Here is a 14,460-nt window from a genome sequence, read left to right on the forward strand (position 1 = left end):
TCATTAAAATGATTAGTGTTATCACATAAGTGAATATTATTAATTGCATTAATAAGGACATTATTAAAGGTAAATTGAGTCAATTGGTTATTTCAGAAGTGTCTGATATAAAAATGTCAAAAAAGAACACTATCCTAACTTTACAGGTGTGCTTGAAGTGGGGGGTGGTGGACACCTAATAGAAAATGAATTGAAAAACTATAACTTTATAAAAAAAAAAAAAAAAAAAAAAAAACGATTTTTTTTTTTTTTTCCCTTAAGAATGAATCTTTAACCTGGTCAGATTGGCTGTTTTTTTTTGTTTTGTTTTTTTGTTGCACTTGAAGGGCGATCATCAGGGCAACCTCTTTCTCAAGGTGACCCCTTTTTACATCTTGTGGTCATTTGTCTTGCGTCGTCACTGTCATCAGCTGTGATGCAGGCTAAATGAAGCGTTTGACGGCCGACCCCGGCCGGGCAGCCTCTTCATCATCATCACGACTGACCACACGCAACCACCTTCCTCCTCGGCGCCCCAAAACCGGCCCACAGTCCTACCTCAGCTTTTATTATTATTCAGTGATGTGACCAATTAATAAATATCTAAACTTTTTTTTTTTCTAAAAATAAAAAAAAAAGACTTCAGTCTTTCCTTGACTAGTCAAGAAAATATATTTTTTATATATATTTTTTTGTTTGTTTTTCTTTCAAAAAAATGTTTTGTTGAAAATGACATTCTTGAAAAATATTACTTTGTGTCATATGTACTCGTCTCATGGGATTTTATTGAAAAATATCACTAAATCTGGTCATTTTTTCTATAAAAAATTGATTCATCCATCCATCCATTTTCTTGACCGCTTATTCCTCACAAGGGTCGCGGGGGGTGCTGGCGCCTATCTCAGCTGGCTCTGGGCAATAGGCGGGGGACACCCTGGACTGGTTGCCAGCCAATCGCAGAAAAATTGATTCATGAAAACATTTTTTACCTAGACAAATATGGGACTTAGTCTTTGTAGTTTTTCTTGAAAATACGTCTATTATGAATTGTCTAGAAAATTTTAAAAAAATATATAATTTGGGGCTTTTTTTTTTATTTAAAAAGTTAATTATCTTTTTATGAATTTTATTTAAAAAAATATATATATATATATACTGTATTTATCAAACCTTTTTCTAGAAAAAATATGGGGCTTTTCTTTATATTTGCAAAATTTCTTGAAAAAATATAAACCTTATTGTGAATTTGTGGGATATTTCAAAAGAAAAAACCTATAAAATAAAAAGAAATCTTTGTAAAAAAAAAAAAAAAAAAAAAAAGAATTAAAAACATGAGAAATATGAGTAAAAACTATAAAGAAGAAAATTCTAGACAAATAACAGCCCCCAAAAGTGTGTTGTTGTTTTTTTCCTCTTAAATTAAAAAAAAAAAAAAAAAAACAACCACATTTTGACTTGGTCCACCTGGATGCCACCTGACCACCCAGCGCTACAATTGCTGATCCCACACCTGGGCCCCCTTGGTCCGCAAACACAGCGAGCTGTTTGTTGAAAGAAAGGACGCATCACTACAGTGGCGTCCCTAATCTGGGCCCTCCTGCCCTAAGTGGCCGCCTTTAATCCTACACCCCCGCCCCTTCCCGGCCGACGCTAACCTGTCAGCCCCGCTATCATACCAATATGTGTTGTTTAGCTAAGTGACAACTCTGTACCCCCAACACACACATATCTCAGATTAGAAGGAGAAAGCGGATACTTAATCCTCAGTGGCATGCGGGTCCGATAACGCCCTTCTGGGATGTCATTTGGTAACCTACGGCTAATCTATCAGCGCTAACGCTTTGCGTGTTGGTGCAGGCTCATCGTTCTGGCTCATGAATCCATCAGCAAAAGTGTCGAGTTTTTGTCACGGCAGCGCACAATTTTCAACCTTCAACAGTTTCCTGACATCGCAATTTATTTATTTTTTTTTCCCCCAAAGTGGAGAATTGTCTTTTTTTCTAAAGCTGCTCTGATGTTGTTCCACACAATCTGATCAATGGAGCTGGCTTTTATTCGGAGCTGGTGCTCCAAAAACACGTTTTGTGTTGTATTGCTGAGCTGCGGCAACTCAAATTCCAATTGCACCACAATCAAGTCAGATTAAAAAAAAATTTAAGAATTAGGTTTTGAAGGAAGTTGCATTTTCCAAGATTATTTTTTTTAATAAACTTATTTTAAAAAAAAAGTCAAACCTATTTTTAACTCATTCACTCCCAGCCATTTTCACAGAAGCAGTCCCGTTGGCTCCCAGCTGTTTTACTGGATTTTGACTGATTTTGCAAGGCCCACAGAATATTGTGTTCAATTGCTATAAAAGCATGGAACCTACCAAAAGAAAAATTAAAGTCTCTTCTATCATCAGGAAAAAAAGTATGTTTCTATCTGTTTCCGTTTTGCAGCAATTAGCATTAGAAGAGAGCTAAGTTTCATCAGTTTTCACAAATCTATTTAAAATTGTAAGTAATTGAGCTTTTTTCCCCAACATGGCCCTGGTTGATCTCCTTTGCTCTGCTGCCACCTGCTGGCCGTTTTTCTAATAACTACCATTTCTGCAACCGTTCTTTGCAGTTCAGAGGCTGCATCAAAGCCTTCTGTATGCTCTAGCATAAAAAAAACAACTTATAAATACGTCTTTGGGACACTTAGAACATTAAAAAAAAACTTATTTATACGTTATTGGGAGTAAATGAGTTTAATTTTGTTTTTAATTTTGAGGGAAAATGTTTTTCTCACAAAGAAATGCACGGGGGGAGAGAGTCCATTATAAACTAGTCCAACCTTCTAATCCGACCAACAATGTTTATTTTTGGACAAATACAACTTTTACTCTAAAAAGATTCTAGTTTTATTGTAGCCTTTACAAATGTTTAAGCCTTACCAACGTGTATCAGTCAATTACCTCTGGGCTGCCCGCACGGTTTTGTCGCCAGGCAGAACTACCAAGGCACAATCCCGTGACCTTTTTCCAACACGTGACGCTCGGCACTTGTCGTTTTTTCTGGGCTAATTGGCGGTCGCGGCCCACCCGCCTCTGCCATCGGAATGGGTGGGCTGGGATGGATGCGTGGGAATTATTCCACCGCGCCGGAATGCATCACGAAATCTGCGCTCACGTGTAAATCTGACAAACTGGCAAATGGCTGCGCGCTGGAAAAGCAAAAATGGCAGCAACACACAACAGCTAACACAAAAGAATGCGATCTTGCTTGCTTAGTTAGATAGTAGGCTACTTGGTTGGTTGCTTGGTTGGTTGCTTGGTTAAAAAAAGTTTTGCTGGTTAGTTTGTTAGTTACTTTGTAACTTAGCTGGTTGGAGGTTTGGTGTGTTGGTTCTTGACTTAGTTGGATGGTCAGTTATATTGTTACCCGGTTGGTTGGTTGGTTGGTTGGTTGATTTGGTTTTGCCCTCAGCAATGCAAATGTTGTAGGAGAGAAAATAAAACTTGCGGCCCCTGTTTATTTTTCATCCTAAAAGTCGCGATGTCACCTGCTCGCGTCCGTCCACCAGGCCGGGCCGGCGCCGCCATCCGGCAGCTGCGACCCTTGGGCCGCGTGACCCCTTCCGTCATGTGACTGCGTGCGGACCACCAAGGGAGCCTGCAACTTGCCAGACCCTCACACAAGATCAAAAACGCACAGAAAGAAAGAAGAAATACATTTTTTATTTTGGATTTGTATCAGTTTTAAGGAGAGAAATAAATGGCGAGATTTCCTAAACCTTCAAACTTGAAATGTCGCTCAGCTGTGCAAATCCTATATTTAAAAAAATAAATAAATAACTGAATCATTTAATACATAGAAATAAAGAAGTCATCGATATGGAAGCTCAATTCACACAAATTGAATTGATAACAATAAAAATAACATTACATGTACAGTATTTTAAATTATAATTGTTTCATATTTGTATCATAGTGCTGTCAGTTCAAGCGTTAACTCACACAAAATTATCACAAAAATTATGTATTAACGCAGGTTAATCACACTATTAATTATGACCACAAATGATCCTTAAGCTTGACAGTGGATGGTAGCACAGGATGTTTGAGCAATAAACATAACTACATGCATGAAAGTAAAGCATTTAAAAATGTTTGCGTATGACATTCAAAATATTTGTTCATGTCAAACTATCGGGGTCATTTATTTTTCCATTTTAAATTATACAAGTAATTAACTGATTAGCCAAAATTCTAAGATTAACCTGATTAAAAACTGAATCGTTTGACAGCTAAATTTTCTACGCATGTGCATGCATTTAGAATTGAATTGCATATGACAACATTTTATTATAAAATTATTTTGGTTAGTCCTCAGTCATATTTTAATTGGCGGTCGGTCACTCGGTTAATTAGTTTGCTGGCCTATCAGATGGTCGAGTTGGTGGGCTGCTTTGTTGAGTGCAAAGGTCATAACGATGCAAAAAGCCTAACTTGCGTTACTTTGGGGTGTTTCCAATCCAACATCAACAAACCATACAAAAGGTTTTGGTCTGCAACTCAACTTGTCTCCGAGTGCATATTAGATCCCATCAGCTACTTTCCTTCTCTTCATCGTTGACACAATCACTTCCTGATGACGGTCGGGTGGGCGTTCGCTCCGTCTTGAAACACAAAGACGCTTTTGACTTCGTTAAACGCAACCGCCATTGCATACGCGACGGCCGCAAGACAGACAAAAGAAGGAGGAGAGGAGCGGTTATTGTCCCGGCGGGCCGAGGCGAGGGTGAGGTGAAGCGCGGCCCGGCGTCAAATCGAATCAAGGAGCGGGTCAGCGCGCGGCGGGCGGGCCCGTTTAAAGTCGAGCAGCGTGAAGTCTCAATTAGTGAGACTTAACGCTGACGTCACGCTGCGACGGTCAGGAGTTGGACGAGGAAGAGAAGGACGGCGAGCTGAAGACAAAACAAAGCGCCGGTAAGGGGGGACGGGGGGAGGTCGACGCTTGATTAACTGCTTTTCCCCGACTGTCAGATAAAAGACCTCATCCTGTTCTCCGCTCGCCATCCGGACCACCAAATCGCACCTTTTTGTCCAACCTTTACCCCTCCTGTCGGCTTCCACTTTCACGCACACTCGGGTTGATCGGCGGTAATGATCGCGCAGTGCACCCCCCTGCTGGCCAATCACATGCCAACGGATCCACAAGGGGACGGCCGAGGGGTCCGGCAGAAGCACAGCTGGCGTGGCGGCGTCCATGCAAGTCAGGATCTTGAGCAACGTGCCTCAAATGGTGACAGATTTCAGTGGATGTCCTTCTCGAGTCTTTCGTGGGTTCTCTCTAGGCCACGGGTGTCAAGATCTGGTCCTCGAGGGCCACAAACCGCCATGTCTTGGTAGTCCAAAACCATCCACAGTGTCTTAGCTTGACAGAAGACTATGACAGGGTTCACAAATTCCGGTCCTCGAGGTCTAGAGTCCTGCAGGTTTTAGATGTTTCCACCAACCAACACGCCTGATACTAAACCGCAGGATTGTTATTAGGCTTGCTGAGCAGGAAAATCTGAAACCTGCAGGACTCCAGATATCGAGGACCGGAACTGGTGAAACTCGAGGACCAGGATTGATGAGCCCTGCTTTATAAAGTCTCCGTCAAAGTGAATGCAAGTGTTTCTCGGTGTTCAGTCTTTGTACCCCTAAGTTCACCAGGATCAATCTCCTTATCACCTTGAACAGGTTCTGTGGTGTAGGAAAGTGATAAATGTTTGGATCTTGGTGAACTAGATTTCACGGTCCACTATGATTCACGGTCCTCAAGTACCCCTATCCAGACTGTTTTACTTGTACATGTCTCCCACAGCAACACAGGTGTTTCAAACAATTAGCTAATCAGCAAGCTTGCATGATAACGATCCTCAGGTGTGTTGGCTGAGAGAGAGACGTGGAAAACAGGCTGAATAGGGATACTCGAGGACTGGGGATGAGAAACATTGAGTCATGTGGTTAACAACTTAAGTGACCCAAAGGACAAAGCCCTGGATTGAAGTTTCAGAATTGATGTGGTAGTTACAGGACCATAGATGGCTGATTGGACTCACACAAGTCGCGATTGTGACTATTTGACTCAACTGACTCTTCTGGATTCAGTGTCGACTAGCTGGATGTCCTTGTTGTTCGTCGATGGGTTCCTGTCTGAGTAGTCCAAAAGCATTTGCAGGTAAGAATGACCACCAGACGTTTGTTGTAGAACTCTTTCGCATATCGTCTTTGATGATTCCTAAGTTTCACACGGTCTGCTCACAAGAGATTTGAACCGGAATCTCGGGGGCTCTTGCCACTGTAGCATCATCTTGTCTTCCTTTTTAGATGGGCTTTATTTCACTTTCAGTTCTGTTTGTCGGACAGCTGTGACGAAGGCTGAAGTGACAGTCGAAACTGTCAGCAAAGATTTTTCTCTTTACTGGAAAAAAAACAATTGTCTCAAGAAAAGAAAGTTAAAATCATTGTTGGTTCTTGTGTCCGGGAGTTGCAGCTTGTTGTTCGGGCTTTTTTAGTATCCAATTTTGAGACTGCCTGACCGTGTAACGATTTACTTGGTCGGATTCCTTTCTTCTTTTGTCCGCCTGCATCTGGAAAACTGACGTTTCCAAACATTGACTGACGTTTTTGAGCCTGAAGTCTCGAGCCCAAGGAGACGGATTTATTCGCTGAAGCTAACGCTACAGATTAGCAAGTGTAGCATAACTCCAAAATAACTGGACTTCCTGTTTCTTTTCTGTGCTTGTTCTTGATTGATACTTTTCAGTTCATGGAATCTTGTATCGTGTCCTGTAACTGTTTCCAATGCTGAGGCCGTCCTACACTTTCCTCATGTAGCCACAAGCTGGGAATGACATATATGCTAAAATCAATTCAGTTAGCACCTGCATCGTTAGCATTCTCCCAGTAGTGCAACCAATTAGCCCCATGAGACAAGATTTAGCACCGTCGCCTCTTAAATTGCTTGTATAGTAGTAGTAGTAGTTGTTGTTGTTATTGTTGTTGGAGTCATCCATGAATAAACATCTTTCTCTATCTCTCAGACACACACCAGTAGCCGCGCAATCACTTAGCGCAACGCAGCGAAATGCCGAGTCAGCGTAACTAACGCAAAGGTCACGTCGTCGTGTGCTATTGGCAGGAAATCAAGGAGGTGTGTGTGTGTGCGCGCGCACGTTGGCAGAACACCTGCAAGATGGGCTGCTACAGTGGGAATGTCCCCGTGTTAGATTGTGTTATTGTCATTGTGATGGCTGAACATCGTGAGTGTGTGCGTGCGTGTGACTGGAATGCAACGGTCGAGTGATCATAGTGTACATAAGAGGCGCCACAGGGATTTTCAAAGTGTTTGTTGTGTGTGTAATAGATGAGCAGCCATACTTGCTCCAGCTAGAAGCTCCCCGAAGAACTTGTTCATATTTCAGTTTAGTGACCCGTCCTCATTCGATAGCATGAGATAATGTCTCCAATGCTTTGACTGGTAATGGATAAAAAAAAATTATTAGTATCCAAGCACTTATTGATGATTTAGTTTGTAGTTCATCCCCGAAGGTGGTTGGACATACAGCACCAAGAAACCATGCCCGTAAAGACACAGCAAGTCTGCCATTTTGGTTTGACGCGGCCATTTTGAAAGTGGAACTCATCTGGTAGCTCCTCAGGAAGTATTTGAAAATCCAGCGACCAAGGCCAGTTTAACATACCAAGATGAAATTTGGTAGACATGTCTACCTTGACTATACCCACAAAAAAAGTCTCTATTTCCAAAATAATTTTCAAATTCTGCTCCTAGCGCTGATTGAATGGCGAATGTGAAATTTGGAAGCCATGTCTATCATGCGTGAACTTGTGCAAAAGTCTCAAGTTGCCATGCCCCAAAAAAACAACAACAAAGGAACTTATCATATTGGTCAGGCTAAATGCTATTTAGAGTCAACCAATTTTCAGGCTCAGGATTTAATATCTGATCAGTTTGTTGGTAGCTTAGCTTTGTGATTATGTCAGCTCAGACTGTTTTAAGCTTGAAATGGAAGAAAGGACAACTTGTGGATCGATTTCAGTTCTCAGTCATTTCTAGTAGCTTTGTTTTTAGCATTAGCATTCGGAGTCTAAAAGCAGCCGTTCGTGAAAAATTGCAATCCACGATTTGCTAAACCTGATTTTGAATCAGAGTTGGTTTCAAGTCTTGACTTTAGCATTCCAAGTGGACGGCAACAGTTGAAAACTTGATTTGAGTCGATCGACTTTTCGTCTCCTGGCCCCGATTGAAGTTTGCTCGCATCGGCAGTGCAACGTGTGCTGTTTGATGCTTAACTGAGCCTGACGCCGCAGCGGTGATGCGTTGGATTGCGGGCCCCTCCCTCCGCCCCCGTCTGCTCTTGTCTTTAAAAGAGACGTGACCACGTCCATAAACCTGCATCGATTTGCTGCTTGCCTCGGAGTCATTTGTCCCGCCGCTTTGGAGCTTTGCGTGGCCATTTTGTGTCGCGTCAGCTGCACGCACGCACGCACACGCGTGCACTCATTATCGCCCAGCTGCCTGAATTAAGAGCTCGCTGCAAGGAAGTCTGACCAACAACACCTCTGAAATGTCTGCAGGCTCTTCAATGCATTTTTTTTTTAACTGCGTCTATTTAGTTGATATCCTACTATAGTATCATTTCAATTTTTAATTTGCCTAATAATTTACATTTCATTTTATGGACTGTTGACTAAAGTGACTAATTTCATTTGAGTCAGCGTTTTGCGAGCTGTCTTGAGTCAGTGAACCGATATGAGCGAGTGGGCCAACTTGAGCCAGTAAACCGATTGAATCTATTCACTTGAGTCTGCGGCCAAATCTACTAACTGGAGGTGGTCATCGAATGCAATTGATCAACTCAGTCCACGAACAATAATAACGAGTCAATGCAAAGTGGTTTTTGGGTGAGCCCGCTAAATCGAGTTAGTCAACGCGTGCGGCGGAATCTGCGGCATTCGCTGTGAATCCGCTTAATCGAGTCAGTGACCTGACTGAAACAAATCGAGTGATTCTGCGGTGTTTCCGGTGCTAACTGAAATCAGTGAGCCGGTAAAATTGACTCTTCTAAAGTCTGCGGTATTTCTGCTGAGTCCAAAATCGTCGATGTTTCCAGTAAGTCAGTGATCCCAAGTTAGTAGACCGATAAAATGGAATCGACTAGGGCTGGGTTTAAAAAAATCAAATAGATATTGAATCGATTTTCCTTTTCGAGCCAAATCATAAGACCATAAATTATTTAAATATCTCATAATAGAAAAATAGACTTTTAAAGACCAATTTTTTGTTTTATCTTACTGTTTTCTTGAAATTTACTGTTTACATGAATTTAAAATTATTTTCTTAAATTTATGAAATACATTACTTGTTGCGCTTTAAGACAATTCAGAATACCTTAAAGGGATACTTGACTCATTCAGCCATTTTCAGCAGTCAAAAGTTAATTTGTCCAGAATGAATTTGATAACGTCATTATTTTTCAATACCAATACCTTTTAAAAACATATTTTTCCACTTGTTGTCGACTGAAGATGACATCACGCATGATGAGGAAGTAGGTAACGACCAATCATCGCTCAGTTTGCTGCTAACCCTGACTACAGGTGAGACATAATTGGTCGTTACCTACTTCCTTAACACAGGTGATATCAATCGACAGCAAGTGTAAAAATTGTTTTTTAAAGGTATTAAGTGTACATGAAAAATAATGAAGCAATCAAATTCATTCTAGACAAAATATTAACTTTACTGCTGAAAATGTCTTAAAAAGTCAAGTATCCCTTTAAGTTTATATTTACAATTATTAATATTAGAATTCGGAAAATATTTCCATCTCATCCTTGCTGATGCCAATGATTGTGATTATAACATGTTACTTTCATTAACACATTCATTGCCAGACCAGAAAAAAAAATGCATCATTTGACGTCTTTTTCCGTCAATGGCACTGAATGAGTTAAACATGGTAAAAATCAATGAAGCAATTATAAATTGTTGATATATTGTACAGCAGGGGTGTCCAAACTTTTTCCTCTGAGGGCCACATACAGAAAAATAGAAAGCTGCAAGGGCCACTTTGATATTATTTTTTTTAGTTATTTATTAACACATTCATTGCCAGACCAGAAAAAAAAAAATGCATCATTTGACGTCTTTTTCCGTCAATGGCAGTGAATGAGTTAATAAACTAAATCATATGACCAGTTACTGCCTCCGCAAAATTTACTTTGGAACTTAACATTTGTGGCGTTTTTACCATGAGATTTAAGAAGAATTTATGTTTCATAATCAATCAATATCGGATTGAACTGAAGAGAATCGAATCTAGAAAAATCAAATCGAACTGAACTCTTGAAATTAGGAAATAAGAATCGATGCCCAGCCCTAGAATCGACTCATCCGCTGCCGTTTCCAGCGAGTGCGCTTATCGTAATGGATGAAATGAAGCAACTTTCCTTCGCCGCCTGCTTCTCGGTTGCATGAAACACACAAAGCACTCAGCTGCGTGATGAGAAGTACTTTCAAATAAATGCTGCTTGATGGCCCGGCGCAAACATCACGTGCGAGTCATTCGAAGTCCACTAAAGAGTCATTAAGGCGCTGGCGAGTGCACCGCAACATCAACGGGAAGTCACGCGGACGTGTCACTCAATACGTTTGACTCTTTAAAAGCATTCCGGCCAGACCAAATGGCGTGTTTGATGGCTTTCGCGCAACTAAACGTGCTGACAATGACATGTTGGACTCGGCGATCGTGACGTGGATTGTCATTGCCAAACAAACACAATGCAAATCCGTCTGTTAACCTGCAGACCTTGCTGGATTTTCAGCTTGGGTTTTCAAAAATATTCTACTGATGTATTTATTTTTTCCAATTAAATTCCAATACACTTAAAGTTTTTTCTGTTGTTGCTTTTTTTTTTAACTTTCTAATACTTCTGCTGAATGGAGTTTTTGTAGATGGTGACTTCCATTGCAACCCTCTGGGTAAGACTTTGCGCAACCGCCTACTCTAGGAGTTTGTTGTTTTCGGCAGGGGCGGTAGTAGCAGGTCTTCTTCCGCTGCGTGGTTTCTCAAGAACGGATCCCGTTCCGAGAAATTTGCCATGGAAGACTGTCAACAGTAAATCATTGTAGCAGTGTGACGGCCGGGAAAAATATATTTTTCTTTTTCGGTACGTTGTTCCAATGTTAACTCTTTGACCACCAAAAACGTTTAATAACGTATTCTAAAATCCTAATGAAAAAAAACGTTAATTTACGTTTACTACATTTTTTTTTTCCCCTCTGAATGGCCAGGGCAGCGTCTTGTGCAGCACTACCTTGTCACTAAACAAAAAATATTAGTGTCAAAGTCACTGGTGTGCAAAAAAAAAAGTATCTTTTCGCGAAAAGCACGTTTTTCTCTTATGTCACTCAAATGACCTAATTTCAAATGGTGTTTACTAAAGAACGGAATAAGGTAGAAACATACTTGTTTTTCCTCATGATAGAATGTTTTTTTTTTCATATGGTAGCCATCATATTTATGTCGTCATACCGCGTAATATTCTGTTTGCTTTGAAAGATGAGTGAAAATGCTCCGAATCGGCTGGCACCGTTGGGGTTTTTTGGATAACGTTTGGCAGTCAAAGAGTTAATTGGTGTTTACAATTTAGATCTAGATTTAAAAAAAAAAAAGAAAAAAAAAAAGCACCATTGTGAAAGTATCATGAAGTAAAAACCCAACCCAAATAATACATATATATATATATATATATATATATATATATATATATATATATATTTATTATTATTAATTTATTTTTTTAAGCAAACATCCATCCACAAATCAAATATTGGTACGGTAGAATAATTCCGGTACTTAGAATTACAATAACAGTGGAGTGCATAACAGATAGATGGATGCTTCACATCACAACCCGAACGAAATGAAGAAATGAAGCTTGGATGCCTGCTTTGCCAAGTTGCCAACTTCTAATATGGATTTGTGGCTTCAATTCTTGTGGAGAAATATTCAATCTGCTTGTACAGTCTATGTACATATTTTTTTTTTATATATAAGGGCCATACTTGTTACTGTACCTGCCAGGATGCACATCTGTACGAAGTGCGTAAACTCCGCGTAGGGTTCGTGCGTGGCTCCTCGTCTGGGAAAAACATTCCGGCCGAGAGCAGCGGAGCGCTTTTGACGTTTTCCGGACTCTTCGTCCAAGCTCGCAGAGCATTCGGCGAGGAAGCGCTTGGGCTGCTTTAATTAGCGTGACGTTCCAGCATCACCTTCATTTCTGCCGTTGGCTGGAAGAAGTCGCGGCAAGAATGTGTGCTTTTGTGTGTGTGTCCGAAAAAATGGAATGCTCCATGTCATTCCTGAACTGTCTTTGACCTTCCGGAAAAATGTCATCACCCAGCAAGACTGGAGGAAAGCCTGCTGTAATAAATAATTTACAATAAATGATGACAGTAATCCCCCACTATATCACGTCACAGCTTACCTATTGCTGCTATAGCACAGCTTTCACTTGTGGTTTGTTGAAATCATGTTTAATGACAGGAAAGTTGGGTGTGACATTTTTTTAGCGGTTACGATCCCATTCATTGTAGTCCTCAAAGTCCCTAATGAACTCAAATGCTAACATGCTAACAGGCTAGATATTTGTGCTTGCATCTGTAAAGCTGACGTTTGTGCAGCAGGACTTTGACGACTTTGCGCCGACTCCAGAATCCTGCTTTCTCAGTTTCCGCATTGATCTGTGGACAATCTTGGCCCACCTTTTTCAAAAGCTTCTACTAACCACAAACAAATGAGTGGCCTTTTTTTTTTTTTTCCCCATCCGCTGTTATCCTGCCGCGGTCTTCACCAGAGCTCGACTTGGCCTCACGCCATCCGGCAGTTAAAAATGGCAACAAACTTTGTGAAACTTTTTTTGCCGTTACAGAAAAAACTCCAAATTCAAATTGCTCGCCAACTAATTTTTAACCAGCTGGACGAGGGGCGTGTCCAGTTTGTGAAATTCAGGTTTGTAAACCACTGTAATCGTTAACACTTTTCCTTGTCACATAGAAGAGCTGATCACAAAAGGCAAAATGCTGTGAGATTAATTTTGGCAGTGCATGACTTCATCCCTCCATCAGCAACCTTTTTATTACAATATCCAGAAATGTGTTTTTGTGTAAAAGGCAGCAAAATGGCATCCACGTCTGCTAAAGGAGTGTGCACCTGTATCAATAAAACACTCTTGAAATGCATTTATTTCCTTCTATCCAGTGTGTGAAGGCGCGCTGTATTTCACCGGACGACATATTGACTTTGGACGTCTTCACGCTTGGAAAGGAAAAAAAAAAAAGAAAAAAAAAAAAGAAAAAAAAACTGGGCCTCGTCTTTGCGCTCTTGTTTTACGGGTCCTTAAAGACTTCTCCGGACCTGTTGGACGCGTGCTAAAGGGGCTGCTTTCTTTGTCAGTTTTCCACTTTGACATGTTGACACTCACCGGCATGACTTGTTTATTCAAATTTCTTTTTTGTTGTTGTTCTTTTTAAGATAGGCAAAACTTTGCCTACAGTAGGAAGAATACAACCAAACAACCCTAATATTTTCATCTTTAGTTGTCACAAAGTCAACATATAAAATTACCTCATCCCATATAGTTATGGTTGAAGATGTTCCAGACAATAAGGTTGTTTGTTTTGTGCCTGTTGTTTTGTAAAAAAAAATTATTTTTTTCAATGTGTTCACTATTAGTTTTGTTTCATGTACATGTTCCAGCAATATGTTCAATTACCAGTTACTCAAAATGGCGGCCATTCTTGAGTAACGCATTAAAGCCTGTCGTCACTAGTGAGAACAAAGTGGACGACGTGAGCATCAGCTTCAGCCACCTCACCACTAGATGGCACCAGTGAAATTCACATTCATGGAAAATAAATCTAAAAAATGGATATGAACTGATAATATTGAGGGACTGGCTAATTAGGAACTGACTTTTCTCTTGCTCGGCTTAATGGCACAGGCGTCTTTGGACGCTGTAGCGTTGCCGTTAGCAAGCAGGCTAGCCGCCATGTTTAGCGAAACGACTCGAAGACCACATTGCAATTTCTGTTTTTGTTATTCACAGCAGGGCTCGGATCCCATCCGCCGTTGATAAATGACTAAACTTCCATTCGTCTGCAGTCTGAGTCATCTTGTGGACGCGCGCTCGGATGCCTCCTGCAAGGCATCATGGGAGCACTGCCTGCCGAGCAGCCAGCACTTTGGAACGAACGGCTGCCAGTCAATGATGGAGAACACGTCTCGCTGCGCCAAAGATTTTGGGGGTTTCGTTTGATGACGTTCCATGAGCGCGGAGACGTGTCGCGCGCGGAACAAGAAGGTCTTGTCGTTATTTGTGTCGTCATGGCGGCGCTAAACAAAAAGCAAAAACAAAACATTTTCTCCATGAGTCATGAG

At 40.9% G+C, this 14,460-nt stretch overlaps 1 protein-coding gene across 1 annotated transcript in view; it reads left to right on the forward strand.

Annotated features, from left to right (window-relative positions):
* The first annotated feature begins 5,665 nt into the window (after window positions 1-5,665).
* Window positions 5,666-14,460, forward strand: part of ltbp4 (latent transforming growth factor beta binding protein 4) — a 60,588-nt gene continuing 51,793 nt past the window's right edge. Inside the window, exon 1 of the mRNA XM_077542112.1 lies at window positions 5,666-6,173. The gene's annotated coding sequence lies outside the window, so the exon portion shown is untranslated. The remainder of the gene's footprint in view (window positions 6,174-14,460) is intronic.

This window comes from Festucalex cinctus, chromosome 13 (assembly GCF_051991245.1).
Source record: "Festucalex cinctus isolate MCC-2025b chromosome 13, RoL_Fcin_1.0, whole genome shotgun sequence".
NCBI lineage: Eukaryota > Metazoa > Chordata > Actinopteri > Syngnathiformes > Syngnathidae > Festucalex > Festucalex cinctus.